Source organism: Entelurus aequoreus, linkage group LG01 (genome assembly GCF_033978785.1).
Source record: "Entelurus aequoreus isolate RoL-2023_Sb linkage group LG01, RoL_Eaeq_v1.1, whole genome shotgun sequence".
NCBI classification, from domain to species: Eukaryota; Metazoa; Chordata; class Actinopteri; order Syngnathiformes; family Syngnathidae; genus Entelurus; species Entelurus aequoreus.
Window position 1 is genome coordinate 65,819,810 of NC_084731.1, and position 14,315 is coordinate 65,834,124.

General features: G+C 39.1%; 1 protein-coding gene across 1 annotated transcript in view; it reads right to left on the bottom strand.

Moving 5' to 3' along the window:
* The window catches only part of LOC133655864 (histone deacetylase 7-like), a 159,399-nt gene extending 146,951 nt beyond the window's left edge, over positions 1-12,448 (bottom strand). The window contains exon 1 of the mRNA XM_062056453.1: positions 12,309-12,448. The gene's annotated coding sequence lies outside the window, so the exon portion shown is untranslated. The remainder of the gene's footprint in view (positions 1-12,308) is intronic.
* Positions 12,449-14,315: the final 1,867 nt, after the last annotated feature.

The following is a 14,315-nucleotide window of genomic DNA, read 5'->3' on the forward strand; positions in this document are numbered from 1 at the left end:
ATTTAACCTAGCTTATCTTTATACAAAAGCAGATGTCTTTTGATGGTTTTATTTTTAACACTTTCTTACACAACACTTCCTGATGTATAATACAATGCAAAAATGTCAATTTCTGTCACTTTATCCTGCATCCTCTTTGTTGTGAACGTAGCACGCCTGCAAGGTGATTGGCGAAGAAGGAGGAAGCACTGCTGTTGCGGAAATGAGGAGTGAGGATAGACGTGCGTGTGGAAAGAACGAGATAAGTTGAGCTGTGTTAGTATAGGTTGCTCAATAAAAGTTTAAAAAGAGCGTCAGACTTGGTGTGCGCTTCTTCTGGACGCTACAATTGGTGTCAGAAGTGGGATGAAATGCCTCCCAGTTCGCCTTGCCATCAAACCTGGGAGTCTCCATTGAGGGCGGAATTCCCCCATGCCAAGCAGCGTGCGCTGCACCTGTAGACGCTGCCTCTCTCCTTCCTCCCTTTCTCTCTCTCTTTGTGACGAGCTTCTCACGTCCAGGATACACACAGACATCTGCAGTGCTGCCGGCACCATAAGTCCCCACTCAATGTCCTTTCCCTCCTGTTCAATCTTGACAAAGTCGCCAGGAAACATCGTGGCACGTACCTCCCGATGACGTAGCAGGCTGAGCACACAAGCAGCGCAGTATGCGCACACAATTAAGCAGCGGCAGTATGCACAAAGTTTTACTTATGATACCAATTGTAGCGTCCAGAAGAAGTGCACACCAAGTCTGACGCTCTTTTTAAACTTTTATTGAGCAAGCTATACTAACACAGCTCAACTTATCTCGTTTCTTCCACACGCACGTCTATCCTCACTCCTCATTTCCGCAACTCAAAAACACAACATCAACTTCAGCAGGTCGTTACACTATATTCTTTAAACACAGCAACCTGTGCAGTCCATGTCTTGTTGTTGAAAACACGCCATTCGTCATCAACTTTTCTTTTTTTAGCGTCTCGGGGATAACCGGGCATCACTTGTCGCTGGGCGCCTTCACTCACAGGACATACGCCCATAAATAACACTTTTCAAAATAAAAGCAGCACAGTTGTATTGCACGCACGACATAGATGTTTTTTTTAATTTATTTTTTAATTTGTGATTGCCGCTGCGCGCACGAGCATACGTCCACACGGAAGTAATACAAATAACGCTTTTCAAAACAAAAGCAGCACCGTTGTATTGCACACTCGAAATAGATACTTTTTCAAATTTATTTTGTAATTTATGATTGGCCTCACACGTGCCGGACAGGGACGTACAAAGGGCCGGATGCGGCCCGTGGGCCGCAGAATGCCCAGCTCTGGACTAGATACACTCTATCATTACAGTGGATGTCAGGTGTAGATCCACCCATAGCGTTTGTTTACATTCACGAGCGCTAGCTTGCTGTTAGCGGTGAGCTATTGTACCCTCCTACGGTGTGTAGTGAAGCATGTTTAGCTATTCCTCGTCCTCCAGTGATAATCGAACTTGGAATAAACTTACTTTATTTGTCGCCATGGAGACAAAGATTAGTGATTTAGAAATAGCTAAAACACTGCCGACTGGATGGATATTAGCCGCTAGATAGCTAGCCATTTTTTTAAGTACCTCTTCCTGACGGTGTTTCAGTGTTATAACTTCACCTTTATCTTTACTTTTTACACCAAAATGCATCCATTCTCCCTTTTCTGTCTACACACTGTGTCTGCTTGTAAGTATTCTGTGTGTCTGCGCTGCCGAACATGCTCCTCTGCTCGTAAAACCAGCAATGTCATGACGTGATGGCACGCCGTCATGCCCGTTAAAAAAATAATAATAATATTGGGAACCGGTACTTTTTAGTGGCAGTATAGTATCAAATATGATTCATTAGTACCGCGATACTATACTAGTACCGGTATACCGTACAACCCTATTACAGACCGTAATATAAATCTTCTTCGGGCCACAACATTCTAGATGTCCAGATATCCATTATTGACATTTACTCATCCATTTTATAACCGTCCATGTCTGAATTGTGATGCATCTAGAAATGTTTTATTCCCCCACCTCTACTTCCACCAGCCACAAGCTAAATGTAACGTGGGAAATCATATGTTTCAGGGAATATAGCGTTTTATTCTCCACATTGATGCTTGGGTGACTGTGGAAACAGAGCTGAGCGTGGAAAAGGTCCCACTAGATTCCACCATGACATTGTTATATTATTATTTCACCAAAAAATAAAATAAAGTAAAATTAAACATATCTCAAAAGGGTAATCGAAAAAAGTATAAACTTTTTTTACACAGTTAACTTTAACTGATATCCAGTTTCCTGTGAAGCACATTTGATCACATTCATCCGATCCACATGACTGGATCATATTCATCTGTGCCCATTAATCTGATCCACATAACTGGATCACATTCATCTGATCCACATAACTGGATTACATTCCACATAACTGGATCACATTCATCTGATCCACATAACTGGATTACATTCATCTGATCCACATAACTGGATTACATTCCACATAGCTGGATCACTTTAATCTGATCCACATAACTGGATTACATTCCACATAACTGGATCACATCCATCTGATCCACATAAAGGGATTACATTAATCTGATCCACATAACTGGATTACATTCATCTGATCCACATAACTGGATCACATTTATCTGATCCACATATCTGAATTACATTCATTCGATCCACATAACTGGATCCCATTCATCTGATCCCATTCATCTGATCCACATAACTGGATCACATTCATCTAAACCCATTCATCCGATCCACATAACTGGATCACATTTATCTGATCCACATAACTGGATCACATTCATCTGATCCCATTCATCTGATCCACATAACTGGATCACATTTATCTGATCCCATTAATCTGATCCACATAACTGGATCACATTCATCTGATCCCATTCATCTGATCCACATAAGTGGATCACATTCATCTGATCCACATAACTGGATTACATTCCACATAACTGGATCACATTCATCTGATCCACATAACTGGATTACATTCATTTGATCCACATAACTGGATTACATTCATCTGATCCACATAACTGGATTACATTCCACATAACTGGATGACAATCACCTGATCCACATAACTGGATTACATTCCCAATAACTGGATCACATTCATCTGATCCACATAACTGGATTACATTCATTTGATCCACATAACTGGATTACATTCATCTGATCCACATAACTGGATTACATTCCACATAACTGGATCACAATCATCTGATCCACATAACTGGATTAAATTCCACATAACTGGATCACATTCATCTGATCCCCATAACTGGATTAAATCCTTCTGATCCACATAAAGGGATTACATTCATCTGATCTACATAACTGGATTACATTAATCTGATCCACATAACTGGATCACATTCATCTGATCCACATAACTGGATCATATTCATCGGATCCACATAACTGGATTACATTAATCTGATCCACATAACTGGATTACACTCATCTGATCCACATAACTGGTTCACATTCATCTAATCCACATAACTGGATCACATTCATCTGATCCACATAACTGGATTACATTCCACATAACTGATCACATTCATATGATCAACATAACTGGATTACATTCATTTGATCCACATAACTGGATTACATTCATCTGATCCACATAACTGGATTACATTCCACATAACTGGATCACATTCATCTGATCCACATAACTGGATTAAATTCCACATAACTGGATCACATTCATCTGATCCACATAACTGGATTAAATCCTCCTGATCCACATAAAGGGATTACATTCATCTGATCTACATAACTGGATTACATTAATCTGATCCACATAACTGGATCACATTCATCTGATCCACATAACTGGATCACATTAATCTGATCCACATAACTGGATTACCTTCATCTGATCCACATAACTGGATTACACTAATCTGATCCACATAACAAGATCACATTAATCTGATCCACATAACTGGATCACATTCATCTGATCCACATAACTGGATTACATTCATCTGAACCACATAACTGGATTACATTCATCTGATCCACATAACTGGATCACATTAATCTGATCCACATAACTGGATTACATTCATCTGATCCACATAACTGGATTACATTCATCTGATCCACATAACTGGATTAACCCAGACAATAAATCAATATATCATCAAGTCATTCAAAAGAAGACTAGACCTCACTATTCCCAACCTAAATATTACATTTGTTCAATTTCTTCAAATGTTTGAACAGAGTTAGAGTCCATCACTCAGGCTGGTCCATGCTTTCAGTCCACAGACTGAGACACAAAAACCTTTCCTTGTGCTAAAGTGCTAAAGTGTGTTTACATTTTGCCCTTCCTCTGAGGTTACACCCCACGTCTCTTTCTATGAATCAACTTTGAATATTTGCAGGCAATCGCCTGGTTATTGACTCCAACCCAGAATATTACACTGCCCATACCTACGCTCCTTCAAAGGCTGTGCTACTGGCTGCAAAGCATTGCACTTTCAAATACAACAATGAGTAAAGAGGAGTGTTATGTGTGTAAATGTGTAAATAAATGAACACTGAAATTCAAGTAGTTATTTTATTTATGTGTATATATAATAATAAAATACACATATATATATATATATATATATATATATATATATATATATATATATATATATATATATATATATATATATATATATATATATATATATATATATATATATATATATATATATATATATATATATATATATATATATATATATATATATATATATATATATATGTATATAGCTAGAATTCACTGAAAGTCAAGTATTTATTTTATATATATATATAAGAAATACTTGAATTTCAGTGAATTCTAGCTATAAATTCACTCCTCCCCCCTTAACCCCGCCCCCGGCCCCTTAACCCCGACCCCACCCACCTCAACCTCCCTCCCCCCAAATCTCCCGAATTTGGAGGTCTCAAGGTTGGCAAGTATGCATTATGGATCATTCCAAGTTTGTGTAAGACGACAAAAGCCTTCTGACAGTCTTTCCCTGTGCAAAGACAAACCCCTCAGCATCCACATCAACCTGACATCACATTCCTGCAGAGAAATCAGTTTTCCACCAGAGGGTGGTACTCTAATAAGTAAGAGTGGTACTCTAATGCAGTGTTTTTCAACCTTTTTGAGCCAAGGTACATTTTTTTGCGTTGAAAAAATCCAAAGGCACACCACCAGCAGAAATCATTAAAAAATGACAATAAAAAGTTGTTGTCGCAATTGTTGGATATGACTTTAAAGCATAACCAAGCATGCATCACTATAGCTCTTGTCTCAAAGTAGGTGTACTGTCACCACCTGTCACATCACACCCTGACTTATTTGGACTTGTTTGCGGTTTTCCTGTGTGTAGTGTTTTACTTCTTGTCTTGCGCTCCTATTTTTTGTTGTGTTTTTCTCTTTTTTTGGTGTTTTCTTGTAGCAGTTTTATGTCTTCTTTTGAGCGATATTTCCCGCATCTACTTTGTTTTAGGAATCAAGACTATTTCACTTGTTTTTATCCTTCTTTGTGGGGACATTGTTGGGATGTACATTGTGGACGCCGTCTTTGCTCCGCAGTAAGTCTTTGCTGTCGTTCAGCATTCTGTTTTTGTTTACTTTGTAGCCAGTTCAGTTTTAGTTTCGTTCTGCATAGCCTTCCCTAAGCTTCAAAGCCTTTTCTTAGGGGCACTCACCTTTTGTTTGTTTTTGGTTTAAGCATTAGACACCTTTTTACCTGCACACTGCCTCCCGCTGTTTCCGACATCTACAAAGCAATTAGCTACCGGCTGCCACCTACTGATACGGAAGAGTATTAAACGGTTACTCTGCCGAGCTCTAGACAGCACAGACACTCAACAACAACACATCATTTGCAGACTATAATTACTTGTTTGCAAAAAATATTTTTAACCCAAATAGGTGAAATTAGATAATCTCCCATGGCACACCAGACTGTATCTCACGGTGCACAGTGGTTGAAAAACACTTATCTAATAAGTAAGAGTGGTACTCAAATAAGTAACAGTCCGTTCATACGGAGTATACCATACATCTAACAGCATCTTTTCATACTGACTACACCATGAATCTGATCCTAATCCCTCCTTCACAGTGAGGGATCCTCCCAAGATCAAGACAGACTTGCGGGTCTTCAGACCAGCATGCATGTAGTCCACAAACGTTGGTGTGAAATGGTAAAGTCTACCAGTGCAGTTCTTGACAGTGTAATCAGGGACATGTTTGTGACCGTTTACATTTCAAACTGAAACCAACTTCTTTGTCCCTTTTTTTTACCCTTCAGCAACCTTGTTAACTTGCTTGCATTCATCAACTTGTAGTGAGTCAGTGGAGTTATGTCCCTGAGGGCCACTTCCAGCTGACTGGAGGGCTCTTAACCCGCCGCCCCTTGACCTTTGCAAACTACACAAACCTGCCACCTTAATGATTTATCTCCATGAAATGCAGACTCGACTAGACCTTGGTAAAATAGGGCCCGCGGGCCACATGCGGCCCATTAAGATTTTCAATCTGGCCCACCGGACGTTCTACATCATTTTTTTAGACCTTTAACATCAAAATTGTATTTGCCATGATGATTTGCTGTGATGTTTTTTAAGTCTTGAACTATAGAAAGTATTTCAATGGTTGAAATCTGCACTTTTTAGTGTTATAGGAGATATTACTTTTGTATATGTTGTTTTTCAAATCACCTGACATGTATACTGTGTATATGTACATAATGTATCAATTTTTTAACATAATTTTTTTATACACATGTTACAGGTTATATGTCTTTTATTACTGAATGTATCAAATGTGATGAATATTTAATGGACCACAATGGAAACAAGCCTTTTGGCTTTTTTGTGCCATCCTTCTGCCTTTTCAAAGTATCACATGGATTAAATTCTTTAAGATGTCTATAAACTTCTCAATTAATCAATCAATTACGCTAATCTAGGTCACAGCAGCTCAGACCAGGAACAAAGCAGAGTGCTTTGTTTTCAGAGCAGCCAGCCCCAAACACATGTGTCAGAAACAGATGCAGAAGCAAATTTCTATGACACATTTCTCCGTAAAGGTGATAATATATCATATTGTAGGTGTTTATTACACTTTGCATTCATATTTTGCTGTTTGTTACATTTTTGTTGTGTTTTGCTTGATTGTAAAAGATCCACAACTATGGAGGAGCTGGTCTGAGAAGTAAAAGATGTTCATATGTTGTTAATATTCACTGTTTTATTTTTCATAGTTAATATTGTAAATCCCACTTTCTTTATATTCATGTACATTTTGCGTGTCCCATTCAGTAAAAAACTGTAAAATTCCATTCTTTTTTTGAGGTGGTCTGTCATAACTTTTTTAGAACTCTATGGAATATTGTGACTTTTGGTATTAGTGTTCCTGAACAAAAGGGAGCCAAACACACATACTGTACAGCTAAATGTGTATATATCATTTATACACACATACTGTACAGCTAAATGTGTATATATCATTTATACACACATACTGTACAGCTAAATGTGTATATATCATTTATACACACATACTGTACAGCTGAATGTGTATGTATCATTTATACGATGAGGTGGCGACTTGTCCAGGGTGTACCCCGCCTTCCGCCCGAATGCAGCTGAGATAGGCTTCAGCACCCCCCGCCACCCCAAAATGGACAAGCGGTAGAAAATGGATGGATACACACATACTGTACAGCTAAATGTGTATATATCATTTATACACACATACGGTACACCTAAATGTGTATATATCATTTACGTATACACACATACTGTACAGCTGAATGTGTAGATATCATTTATAGACACATACTGTACAGCTGAATGTGTATATATCATTTATACACACATACTGTACAGCTAAATATGTATGCATCATTTATACACACATACTGTACAGCTAAATGTGTATATAACATTTATACACACATACTGTACAGCTAAATGTGTATATAACATTTATACACACATACTGTACAGCTAAATGTGTATATATCATTTACGTATACACACATACTGTACAGCTGAATGTGTATATATCATTTATACACACATACTGTACAGCTGAATGTGTATATATCATTTATACACACATACTGTACAGCTAAATGTGTATACATCATTTATACACACATACTGTACAGCTAAATGTGTATATATCATTTATACACACATACACATTGGCCCCCCAGACACATTTTTTCTCTCAATGTGGCCCCCGAGTCAAAATGTTTGCCCAGCTCTGGACCAGACAAAACATTCAGTACATCAAAGTATTGATAACACTCATTTAATTTAGTACTGCATGACACAATAACCAATAAATACATGCTTATTTTGGAAACAGGAGAGCAGAACTTTCATGTATAAATGATCCCATCCTATTAAAATAATATTTACATCCCGTAACTAAAAATGTGTTATGATATAACCCAGGGCCTTTTGTTTTCTTCTGAGAGCCACTTTTACAAAATAAAACAAATCTTTTTTTTCAGCCCAAACAAAACGCTTGTTTTGCCAGCGCATAAACTGAAGGTTGGTATATCCACAACTCACGTTTTGGTTTAAAAATGCATTTATATCTTGAGCAGATTTTTTTCCCTCACTATTGGAGCTACTTTTTGCTGGCCGCCTCACCCATGCTCCAAAAAACATGGTAATGGTAAATGCTGAAAGGGTTATACTTTATGGCAGGAGTGGGCAATTAATTTTTACCAGGGGCCGCATGAGCAACCCGAGCACTGCTGGAGGGCCACATCGACAATATTTGCAGATTGCTTTTGATGGTTTTATTTTTAACACTGTCTTACACAACATTTCCTGATGTATAATACAATGCAAAAATGTCAATTTCTGCACAGGGTTAATTTTCTGTCACTATATCCTGCATCCTTGTCACACCTGCCAGCTTGTCCCATTTCAGTCCTAACATGTCCAAACACGCATTTACCTCTGTGAACAAGTCATTACCTGCGGTTGTCCCTTTAATTGAGTGCATGGCTGCCAGCTCCTCCGTGATTTGAAAGTCTGCAGTTATCCCACGTAAGAAGATGAGCAGCTGGGCGGTGTCACGTACATCGCAGCTCTCATCCAAAGCCAGCGAAAAACAAAGTCGGCCGTTCTGTTCTTCAGCTGAAGCTCCAAGTTTCCAGCGATGGTCTCAACCCGCCTCGTTACAGTGCGTCGGGAGAGTGACACGTTCTCAAATGCGCCCCTCTTCTCCGGGCATATCAGCGCAACAGAGTCCAATAAGCACTCCTTAATAAACCCTCCGTCAGAAAACGCCTTACTTTTTCTGGCGATTTTGTGAGAAATGCCGAAACTTGTCCTGACGGCTGCATCTCTGGGGGTGTGAAATTTGGCAAAAAGTCCTTGTTGGGTTTGCAGTTTTACCATCAACACATCAGCCTCCCTTGCACGCTCTTCATCAGACAGATTCCGGCATTTTTCCTCGTGCTTCGTCGTGTAGTGGCGATTCAAATTATATTCTTTAAACACAGCAAGCTGTGTACCACAAATTAAGCACACGGCTTTACCATTAATTTCTGTAAAGAAATACTTGGCAGTCCATGTCTTGTTGGAAACACGGCATGCGTCATCAACTTTTCTTTTTTTAGCGTGAGCTGACATCTCGGGGGTAACCGGGCATCACTTGTCGCTGTGCACCTTCACTCACAGGTTACACATGGACATGCGTCCATAAATAACACTTTTCAAAATAAAAGCAGCACAGTTGTATTGCACGCACGACATAGATGTTTTTTAAAATGTATTTTGTAATTTGTGATCGCCGCTGTTCACATTGACTCGCAATCACGCACGCGCATACATTCGCACGAAAGTAATACAAATAACGCTATTCAAAACAAAAGCAGCACCGTTGTATTGCACACTCGACATAGATACTTTTTAAAATTTATTTTGTAATTTATGATTAGCCTCACGCGGGCCGGACAGGGACGCACAAAGGGCCGGATGTGGCCCGCGGGCCGCAGAATGCCCAGGTCTGCTTTATGGGTTATAGCACTTTTCTACCTTCAAGGTACTCAAAGCGCTTTGACACTATTTCCAGAACATAACATGGCCATATTATTCTCTTTGTTCTCCCAGGATGTTTTACATCCATTTTCTTCCGCTTGTCACTTTTTGGGGTCGAGGGGGGTGCTGGAGCCTGCACTCGGGCGGACTTTAAGGCCATCAGTGGTCTGACCCCAGCATACTTGAACTGTTGGTGCTAATCTTTACACACACTTTGGGAGTACCAAGGACGAGACTTAAAAACATGGGGTGATCGTTCTTTTTCCACATCCGTACCCACGTTATGGAACTCCCTCCCACCTGAGTTGCGAGCCATCACGGAGCTGGAAGCTTTTAAATCGCAAGTAAAAACATATTTGTGTAAATTGGCTTTTAACAAACAATTGCTATAAGTATTTATTATTACTGTTTTATTATGCGTGAGTTTACTTGCTATTAACTTGCTGGTCCTTTAAAGCACGTTGCGCACCAATGTGATGTTGGAAGGTGCAAATAAACCTTGATGATTGATTGATTGATTGATACTTTGACAAAAAAAAATATTTTATGTTGTATTTGTATGACTGGCAACATTTGAATTGTTTAGGAAGCAGAGCTCCACTCAAATAATGTGGCCAATATCCTTATGCTATTCTGTGATAGTTTGTCATTAAATACAAGCTTCATGTTTGAATTGAACAATTATTAAAACTACTGAGAGTTTATTTCAACGGTTGGCGAGCTCACGAGCCACTGGTTGGAGAACCCTGATATAATGGTTGATGAAGACAGTTAAGTCAAATGCCCGTCCAGAGTCATTATGAAATACATTTCCATAACTCAATCTGAAAGGAGGCAATTTAAAGAAAGTAGTTCAAATCGTTTTTTTTAGCTTATAGACCATAGGTGTCAATCTCAAGGATCGGGGGCCACATCATTTTATTTGGCCTTGGAAAGCCTGGAAATAATATGTATTAATAAAGTACTGTAACTTTTCCTACTAAATGTATTATTTCTTTCTATTTTGGGAGGAAAAAAAATGTACTCCATGTAATCACAAATGATGTTCACTTAAATATTGTCTAATTATGCAAAAATATATGATCAAACATTCAAACAATTTTTTAAATAGAAATAAATACTAATAATAGAGATTTCAAGGCAGGTTATCCATCAAATGGTGCAATGTAAAAGTAGCAATAGATTTCATGGTCAAATTGTGAAATTTGACCATAAAATGCGGTTTTTACAGCATTTTTCTCTAAATGAAAAAAACTGTACTTTTTTTTTTACTGTTATAAACTTTGGCAATTACAGAATACACTGAAAAATCAACACTTGTCGATTTACGGTTAAAAAAACTGCCAGCTCAAGTGCCAACATTTTACTGTAAAATTTCAGTTTTTTTTTAATTTACAGTAAAAAAAAAAACAAATGTGAATTTTACAGTAAAATTCTGGCAACTGAGCTACCTTTTTTTTTTTTTACTCTAAAAACAGCAGTGCTGTTTTTCTATTTACAGTAACATACACTACATTTTGAGGTGAAATTATTGCAATTCACAATATTTTTTTCACATTTTAGTTTTTAAATAAGAATAAAAAATGTTTGTAATAACAGTATTCACTGTTAGAAGCGGCCCTCTGGGGCCAAACATAACTGCCATGTGGCCCTCAGTGAAGACGACTATGACACCTCTGCTATAGATACTATTGTTTTAGTCATTTGGTCATGAAGATGTGATACGAGTCCTCAGCAGTCACTTATTCAAAGTGTGCGATGTGAACTTTGTCATGATTTAGAACGACGGATGGCGGAGGAGAGATATACAGGCTGTATTCATCTGGAAAAAAAACACATCAGGATAACTCCATCCTGTTTGTAAAAGCAGCCTACAGCCGCCATGTTTGACCTGTTTATGTTGACCTCCTGCATAGTTTTAATGATCTGGTTCTCATTGTTCACAAAGTTCTGTGAGTGGACACTCCGGGGCGGGTGGGTCTGTTTCCAATCCCCCCCCCCCCCCCCCTTTACCCGTCCTTAAGGGACAGCACTTCCAAAGGCAAACAAATAACAATGAGCCATTATTTTCAAAGTTTCTCCGATGGGTCCTACTTAATGCAGAGCAACTAGCCTTCTATCAGAGAGCACCCTGCATAAGCAATTGTTATTGGCAAAATAACAGCTGTGCAGAATATTTCCTACCAGTTGTGAGGTTGTGGTGTGCAGTCCGGTAAGTCAGCGTGGTTGTGGGAGCCGCCAGGGGTGTGTTGCTGAAGTGCACCGACTCACAACTGCCTCTGCAATGTCCACGTCTGACGCTTCCCTTCATGTGAGCTCCACTCTCTCTCTCTTTCCCCAATCACTCCCTTCAGCTCGCTGGCTATCACACACCACACAGTTGCCCTGACGTGTCAACCTCCCGCAGCAGACGCCACACCAAAGTTGTGTGGGTGTGTGTGTGTGTGTGTGTGTGTGTCGTAACAGAGTGTGTTTGTGTCTGAGAGACAATAGCAGGAAGTGTTGCCTTAGTAGCTGACTTAAAAGGTCTTCATATTCAATATTCACTAAATACTCGTATTTATATCAGGGCTGTCAAAAATACAAGTCCTGTGATTAATCAGAAAATTAATCGAATAATCTTGTACAGTCGTGGTCAAAAGTTGACATACACTTGTAAAAAACATAATGTCATGGCTGTCTTGAGTTTCCAATACTTGTTGGTCACAAAAACATTCATGAAGTTTGGTTCTTTTATGAATTTATTATGTGTCTACTGAAAATGTGAGCAAATCTGCTGGGTCAAAAGTATACATACAGCAATGTTAATACATGTCCCTTGGCAAGTTTCACTGCAATAAGGCGCTTTTGGTAGCCATCACAAGCTTCTGCTTGAATTTTTGACCACTCCTCTTGACAAAATTGGTGCAGTTCAGCTAAATGTGTTGGTTTTCTGACATGGACTTGTTTCTTCAGCATTGTCCAAACGTCAGGACTTTGGGAAGGCCATTCTAAAACTTTCATTCTAGCCCAGGGGTCGGCAACCCGCGGCTCTAGAGCCGCATGCGGCTCTTTAGCGCCGCCCTAGTGGCTCTCTGAAGCTTTTTCAAAAATGTATGAAAAATGGAAAAAGATGAGGGGAAAAAAATTTTTTTTTTGTTTTAATATGGTTTCTGTAGGAGGACAAACATGACACAAACCTCCCTAATTGTTATAAAGCACACTGTTTGTATTAAACATGCTTCACTGATTCGAGTATTTGGCGAGCGCCGTTTTGTCCTACTGATTTTGGCGGTCCTTGAACTCACCTTCAGTTTGTTTACATGTATAACGTTCTCCGACTTTCTAGGACGTGTTTTATGCCACTTCTTTTTCTGTCTCATTTTGTCCACCACACTTTTAACGTTGTGCGTGAATACACAAAGGTGAGTTTTGTTGATGTTATTGACTTGTGTGGAGTGCTAATCAAACATATTTGGTCACTGCATGACTGCAAGCTAATCGATGCTAACATGCTATTTAGGCTAGCTATATGTACATATTGCATCATTATGCCTCATTTGTAGCTATATTTGAGCTCATTTAGTTTCCTTTAAGTCATCTCAATTCAATGTATATCTCATGACACACTATCTGTATGTAATATGGCTTCTAATTTGTTGCGGCTCCAGACAGATTTGTTTTTGTATTTTTGGTTCAATATGGCTCTTTCAACATTTTGGGTTGCCGACCCCTGTTCTAGCCTGATTTAGCCATTCCTCTACCACTTTTGATGTGTATTTGGGGTCATTGTCCTGTTGGAACACCCAACTGCGCCCAAGACCCAACCTCCGGGCTGATGATTTTAGCTTGTCCTGAAGAATTTGGAGGTAATCCTCATATTTCATTGTCCCATTTAAAGCACCAGTTCCATTGGCAGCAAAACAGGCCAAGAACATAATAATACCACCACCATGCTTGACGGTGGGAATGGTGTTCCTGGGATTAAAGGCCTCACCTTTTCTCCTCCAAACATATTGCCGGGTATTGTGGCCAAACAGCTGAATTTTTGTTTCATCTGACATCACATGGACAAAGATGAGACCTTCTGGAGGAAAGTTCTGTGGTCAGATGAAACAAAAAATGAGCTGTCTGGCCACGACACCCAGCAATATGTTTGGAGGAGAAAAGGTGGGGCCTTTAATCCCAGGAACACCAAGCCTACCGTCAAGC